The sequence below is a fragment of the Sturnira hondurensis genome, unplaced genomic scaffold (assembly GCF_014824575.4).
Source record: "Sturnira hondurensis isolate 20B ecotype Veracruz unplaced genomic scaffold, ASM1482457v3 Scaffold0006713, whole genome shotgun sequence".
Taxonomy (NCBI): Eukaryota; Metazoa; Chordata; class Mammalia; order Chiroptera; family Phyllostomidae; genus Sturnira; species Sturnira hondurensis.
The window spans coordinates 4,740,518-4,748,293 of record NW_028079344.1 but is presented as its reverse complement, the minus strand read 5'-3'; positions in this window follow the sequence as shown (position 1 = coordinate 4,748,293).

The following is a 7,776-nucleotide window of genomic DNA, read 5'->3' as shown; positions in this document are numbered from 1 at the left end:
ATGCAGCTCCCATGTTCATCTCTAGTCCACTTCTCAAGAAACTCTTGTGTGAGACTGGGAGTTTTTCCCACTGCAGCAACTGCCATAGTTGACAGCCAGCTCTGAGTCTCAGTTTCCTCTTAAGTCAGTCCTGCCGAAGCAGCCTGTTCTGACTCCGCAGCCAGCCCCACCCATTTGCTCCACTGCCTCCCTATGGTTTCTCCCCACTGGCCACCTTACTGGTCTGGTTGTTCTGTTTGACTATTTCTTTACTTCCATGGTTGTTGGAGTTCCATGTAGTTTGATTTTCNCAGCTCCCATGTTCATCTCTAGTCCACTTCTCAAGAAACTCTTGTGTGAGACTGGGAGTTTTTCCCACTGCAGCAACTGCCATAGTTGACAGCCAGCTCTGAGTCTCAGTTTCCTCTTAAGTCAGTCCTGCCGAAGCAGCCTGCTCTGACTCCACAGCCAGCCCCACCCACTTGGTCCACTGCCTCCCTATGGTTTCTCCCCACTGGCCACCTTACTGGTCTGGTTGTTCTGTTTGACTATTTCTTTACTTCCATGGTTGTTGGAGTTCCATGCAGTTTGATTTTCTGGCACTTCTGATTGTTTATCGATTTTAGATTGGTTGTTATGCTTCTTTTGGTTGTGCGAGGAAATGAAGGGTTTCTACTTATGCCTCCATCTTGGCCTGAACTCCCATTTCTTTTTAAAATGTATTCAGTGGGGCTATTTTTCTCTGTACCTGAACAAGAATTCGAGCAATTCTATGACTCTGCAGGCCACTCTTAAGTAATGCAGATTGTCTCAATACAGAAATGCACATTTCCAGTCTGCTGCAATTTTCTAAACTCAAACCTAGTTTAATTGAGGTGTCTCCCCTCTACCAGGTGTGAAGCCTACAGTCAGGGGCAGAAGTACTTCTCTCTTTGCCCATTCACTGTTCTACTTCTTCCCACACCCCTGCGGTTTGCTCACCATGGTTCCTGACACCTGCAGGGTTGGTGTTCCATGGGGACCATGGGGAGACAGGAGGAGGAATGATCGGGATTAAATGATACCAGCATGAGTTGGCCGCTTGCTCTCTGGTGCTGGCAGATGTGTAAGGCTGATTCTGTCTCTTGTAAGCATTTGTGAGGGTACCTCAGAAGTCTTCCTCCAGATGCTCACAAGGTGGGCATTTCCCACTTGCAGTTACTGAGTTGGGGTGATGATTCCCTCTGGTTCATTGTATTTTGCTTAGAACCATGGCAACCCAGCAATACCTGTGGCTCTTTGCCCCTCCAGGTGGCCCTCTTAGAGCATATCTGTGGGAGGGCTCTGCCTGAAGGGCACCCCTGCTGCCAAGGATGAGAATAAGTCTACCAAGATGTGATCTGCTTGGAGAGGAAAGGTGACCGAGCTCTCAAAGGAGAAGGGAGAGGAATCTGTTCCTCAATGGTCTTTTATTGGGTTTAATTTGCACAGGAATACAAGGAGTATAGGTAAAGCTCATCAGTCATTGTCAGTCAATAATGATCAAACAATAGATAACATTCAAAGAACTATGAGGGCTTCTACTGAGTCAGGGTCAGATAGTTAAAGGGCCATAAAACTTTGGGGAACAAACTAATTTCAGGCTTGGACCGTTATCATTTAAATTGAGGATATTAGCAAAGTAGGTTTCATAGGATGTTATGCATTCTTTCTTAGGCCTGATTGCCCTAGGGAACCCGCTCTTTCCAGAACAGGGCTGCACCCGCGTCTGGCATTGTTTCAGGCTTAAGTCAGGCAGGGAAAGTCAGGCAGCCAAGAGATTAGGAGACTTCTTGCAGACAGAATGAGGACTCAGGCTATGTCAAAGCCAAGAGGAGAGGGTTCATCACCACCTTTCTCCATAGCCCCTCAAGCCCTTCCATGAGGGCCACATTGTGACCATGCTTGTCTTAGGTAGTCTCTCTCTTGAGGAATCTTACCCATAATTGGCTAACCAGTCATGTACTGGGGGCCAGGCAGGGTGAAGTAAAGTGGACAGAGGCGATGCTCCTGCTAGGGAGATAAGCTTTGTCTCCTGAGTGGCTTAGGGTCCCAAGGCCTTTTTACTCTGCCTTAGCCATGGTGAGTTACAGCTTCTAAAACCAGGCAGGGTGGTTCCCAACAAAGATCTAACACACAATGGCCTTCTCATGGGTGGGCTCTTCTTTGGCCAACAGGGAACATTGGTACTCCTTTTCTTGTGCATCTTGGCTTCCCACACAGCCACTTCTCTGTCCTCTCAGCCATTGGCATAGCCACTGCATCTCTTGTCCTTTAGATTTCTCAAACAGGAATCAGACATCAGTTTTCTGGGCCCCCATCACATGAAACATAAACTGGGCTCTCCATGTGGTTCCTTCATGCCTCACAGTAGTTTGTGGTGAGGGCGAGCACCTTCCTGGGGTTGGAACTTAGTCCATGAACAGGTCTTTCTAAAGGTCCCCTGCACATATTTCTCTAGTGTCCACAGATTCTGACCTCTGATATAGGTGAGAGTTAAAGTTTCTCACCACCTACCGTAAAAGTTAGTGTTCTTATTATTAAGAACACTACCCTAAAAGTTAGCATTCTTAATTGGAAACTCAATTTGGCCTATTTTTTTTTGGTTTGGAAATTTTAAAAATGCAACCATACTTTGTTCTCAGCCTTTCATTCTTAAGCACTAAACATCTTAGGGGTTTATATATTATGCTTTGCCTTAGAGTTAAAACTGGAAGTGATAATACCTTTCATTTATATAGCACTTTGGAGTTTAAAAAGAAGTGCTTCCAAATTGCTTATTTCTGCACTCAACTGTTCAGAGTCAGGAGACATAAAAGAACCGTTAAAAAAAAGATGGAGCTATGAATAATGTATCCCTCTGTGTCCATCTCAAGCAGGCAAGCAAATGAGCAAGTATGTAAAGAAATTTACAACTTCAGAACATTTGTACCTCAGTTGAGATTATGTTTTATTGTTTGTTTCAAATATTCTCAACTTACTCATCAATGAGCATGTTAAAAAATCAGGTTTTCCTACTCTTCCTTGAAAGGAGGCATTTAAATGTGAAGGCTAAACTCGCTGATGATGTATTTTAATATCAAACATGTTTGTTGGTGCTGATGGAGTGAAATGACTGCTCTCCAGGCAATACTGTCGTTCAAGGAGCATTTCACACATGCGTTGTAAGACCAAATGAGGCTACCCCAAGCAGGGTACTTGCAAGAAGGTCAGGGCCCAAGCCACTTCTTACTCAGACAATACTTCTTGCTTTTACTGCTGCTTTAATTTCATTTTCGAAGTGTGAAGTTATTGTTCCCCACCAGGGCCAGTCATTTTTCTCTGGAATAAAGTGTTGTTGATGATGGAACTGTGGCTTTTTGCTGCACACATACACACACAAGGCCATGAACAGGGCCAAAAAAAATCTCTCTCATCTTCTTTTCTTTCTCTTTTTCTCCTTTCTCCTCCTCCCTCTCCCTCTTCCTATCCTCTCTCTCTTTCTATTTTTTTCTCTACATAAAACATTTTCTCCAACTTTAACCCAGCTGAAGAGATCTGTCTTAGTATTTGCCTGGTGACTGAGCCTCCATTTTTCTAAAAAAGGTTAAAAGCCGAGCTGCTGTTCCTTTTCTGGAGCTTAGGGACTTCTGGCTAAGATGGAGGCATAGGTGGAAACACTGTGCCCCCTCCCACAACTAAATTTAAAGACAGCAAAGTTTTAGAAACAAAAACACAGCCAAAACAGTGAAAATTGAACTGTACGTAAGTCCGATAATAATGAACCTCTCAGCCAGACTGGTAAGAGGGGCGGCAGAGCGGGGTTGGGCTGCAAAGATCATTCAGTCCAACCGACCCAGGAGGCAGGGGTGGTTGGTGGATCCCAGGCATAGGGTGGCGACGGGCGGACCCAGTGAGGGCGCAGGGTGGCTGGCTGACTGTGGTCACACATTCGTGCTCAGATAAACGAAGCGAAGGATCGAATGGTGAGACAGACTGCTCAGGCTAGGGCCCCAGCAACGGGAATTAGAACCTGAAAGCACTAACCGGAAAGACTTTCTCCAGGTAAAGGGGCTGGGAGAGGCTCCCAGGCTCACAGAGAGTTTGTTGGAGAGACCCACAGGGTCCTGGAGAGTACACAGGCCCACACACCCAGGAACCAGCACCAGAGGGGCCCACTTTGCTTGTGGGAAGCTGCAGAGGGGACAGAAATCTGAGAGAGAGAGGAGCAAAGTGCCTTTTTTCCCCCCTCTCTGACCCCACCCCACATAAAGCGTTACAACCCAGTGACTGGGTCACCCAGCCCTGGTGAACACCTAAGGCTCTGCCCCTTATACATAACAGGTGCAAACAGACCAAACATTATGACTCAAGAACAGCTCAAAGCCCCAGAGCCTATAATTCTAAGTGACCAAGAAATAGCTAACCTTTCAGATGCACAGTTCAAAATACTGGTGATCAGGATGCTCACAGAATTGGTTGATTTTAGCCACAAATTAGAAGAACATATGAAGGCTAAACTAACTGAAATGAAGGGAAATGCATAGGAACCAATAGTGATGGAAAGGAAACTGGGACTCAAATCAAGGGAGTGGACCAGAAGGAAGAAGAAAACAACCAAATAGAAGAGAATGAAGAAAAAAGAATTCAAAAAAATGAGGAGAGGCTTAGGAACCTCCAGGACATCTTTAAATGTTCCAACATTCGAATTATAGGGGTACCAGAAGGGGAAGAGAAATAGCAAGTGGAAAACTTATTTGAACAAATAATAAAGGAGAACTTCCCCAGTCTGGCAAAGGAAATAGACTTCCAGGAAATCCAGGAAGCTCAGAGAGTCCCAAAGAAGTTGGACCCAAGAAGGAACACACCAAGGCACATCATAATTACATTAGCCAAGATTAAAATGAAGGAGAGAATCCTAGAAGCAGCAAGAGATAAGGGGACAGTCACCTACAAAGGAGTACCCATCAGACTGTCAGCGGATTTCTCAAAAGAGACCTTACAGGCAAGAAGGGGCTGGAAAGAAGTATTCCAAGTTATGAAATCCAAAGACCTACATCCAAGATTGCTCTATCCAGCAAAGCTTTCATTTAGAATGAAAGGACAGATAAAGTGCTTCTCAGATAAGATCAAATTCAAGGAGTTCATCATCACCAAGCCCTTATTATATGAAATGTTAAAGGAACTTATCTAAGAAAAACAAGATAAAAATATGAACAGTGAAAGGACAGCAAACTCACAGTTATTAACAACTATACCTAAAACAAAAGCAAACTAAGAGGACAACTAGATCAGGAGTGGAACCACAGAAATGGAAATCACATGGAGGGTTAGCAACAGGGGAGTTGGAGAAGGAGAAAGGGGGAGAAGGTACAGAGAATAAGTAGCATAGATGGTAGGTAGAAAATAGACAGGGGGGAGGGCAGGAGTACTATGGGAAATATAGAATCTAAAGAACTTGTGACACGTGGACATGAAGGAAAGGCGGGGGGAATGGTGAGGGAGGGGTGTGCAGGGTGGAAGAGAATGAAGGGGGGGAATGGGACAACTGTAATGGCATAATCAATAAAATATATATTTTTAAAAAGGTTGAAAGCCTTGGCAGTCAGAGACTAAGTTCTGCCTTCTCTTCCAATTTTCCTTCCTCCTGTACTCATGCAGAAAACACAGAAGTCACCTCCAGCCCCACTGGACATTCCAGACGAGGTACTTCACCACAGGAAGCCACCTGTCCTTTTGAGGAAGTGGGCTAACTTTTGGCTTTATCTTCTGACTTCTTCAATTTCTTTATATGTAAAAAAATTTTATTGTTGTTCAGTTACAGTTGTCCCTATTTTCCCTCCCATTGCTCTCTCTGCCCTGTCCAAGCCCTACTCCCAAAGACAATCCCCAACCCATTGTCCTTTGTCCATAGGCCCTTGACTTGGTCCTTCCCCTTGTTTTCCCCATGTTCCCCCTCCCCTCTGGTTACTGTCAGTTTGTTCTGTATTTCCATGTCTTTGGTACTTTTTTGCTCATTTGTATGTTTTGTTTATTAGGTTGTACTTATAGATGAAATCATATGGTATTTGTCTTTCACTGCTTGGCTTCTTTCACCTAGCATAATACTCTCCAGTTCCAATGGTGGCATACAAAGTCAATATTCAGAAGTCAAAGGCATTTTTGTATACCAAAAATGAAATATCAGAATCATAAATTAGGGGAAAAAATCTCACTTACTATAGGAACAAGAAAAAGAAAGTACCTAGGAATAAACTTAACCAGGGAGGTAAAAGACCTGTTCTTGGAAAACTACACGACACTGAAGAAGAAAATTAAGGAAGACACAAATAAATGGAAACATATACCATGATCATGGATTGGAAGAATTAACACCATGAAAATGTCCATACTACCCAAAGCAATTTGTAGATTCAGTGCAATCCCTGTTATATGTTATTGGTTAAAGTACCAATAACATATTTCACAGATATAGAAAAAATATTTCAAAAATTCATATGGAACCATAAATGATCCCAATTAGCCTCAGCAATTTTGAGAAAGAAGAATGAAGTAGGAGGGATCACAATACCTGATATCAATTTCTTAGTTCTGACTTCATATTTAAAGAATATGATGAGAGAAAATGGGTTTCTGCAGCAGCAATATAGGGCTTATCAAAAACCTCTTAGTCTGGGAGTCATTAGTCTGGGGGCTGGGCTGTGTTCTTTATTCTGTGTCGGGATAGATATCACCATTGCCTGTCACCTCCTCTAACCTGTACCCAGGCATGCTCAAGCAAGCCTGACTCAGCAGTACTGACTTCAGTACTTTCTCTTTCAGGGTTGTTAGGTATGGCAAATCCAACCTTGCCACACCTTTTAACCTGACCTGGATCTTTTCATTCAATGTTGCTTTATCATTTAATTAATGTATTAGTTTTTGCAACAAACAAATGTTATTGTCTGTCTGACACTTGTTTCAGCTGATAAAGGTCTCGAAAAGGGTTCCTGTCTGTGGGGGTGACTTTCCTCAGAAGTCCCCCCATCCGCTATGGATGAGAGTAATCATGACTGAGACATGATGTGATCTGCTTGGGGAGGAGAAGTGACCATTTTCCCAAAGGAAAAAGGCCATGGGCAGTGGCCAGTTTCTCAGGGGAAAAGGGCCAGCAGCAGCCAGTTTCTCTGAGGAGAAAAAGGCCTTGAGCCCCTTCCTCCAGGGGCTTTTATTGGGTTCTAATACACAGGAATACAGGGTGGCAAGGATCAAACAGTAGATAACATTTCAAAGAAATCTGTGGGCTTACTATGAGTCAGTTTGTCAGGAACAGAGTTTTAGGGTTTCCTGCTTGAAACCCTAAGCATATGAATGAAAGCACCCTTAGTAGAGCAGATTTCACAGGTTTATTAGCAAGTCTTTGTGATGCCAGATTTCCCCCAGGACATGCTCTAGCAAGGCAAGGACCTGCACCTCTCCCCAACAGGTATTCAGACTTGAGGGAATTAGAGCCAGGAAGCACTTCTCCCAGAGAACATGGGGACTCAGGCTTTGTCAAAGCCAAGGGGCCAAGAGTCCATTGCTCTTTGTTGCAGCCCCCAGAGCCCTTCCATGAAGGCCTCCCAAGTGATTGAGTCTGGCTTAGGTTGCCCCCTGCTGTGAGGAGTCTTACCCATCATGGACTTCAGACTAAGCTTTGGGGCAGGGAGAAGAAACTGAGGCAGTGTTTGCTACCAGAGACAAGCTTTGTCTCCTGCGGCTTGCATTCCAAAGGTTGTTCTTCGCCCTTAGCCACAAGGGGTCAAGACACAATTCCTAGAA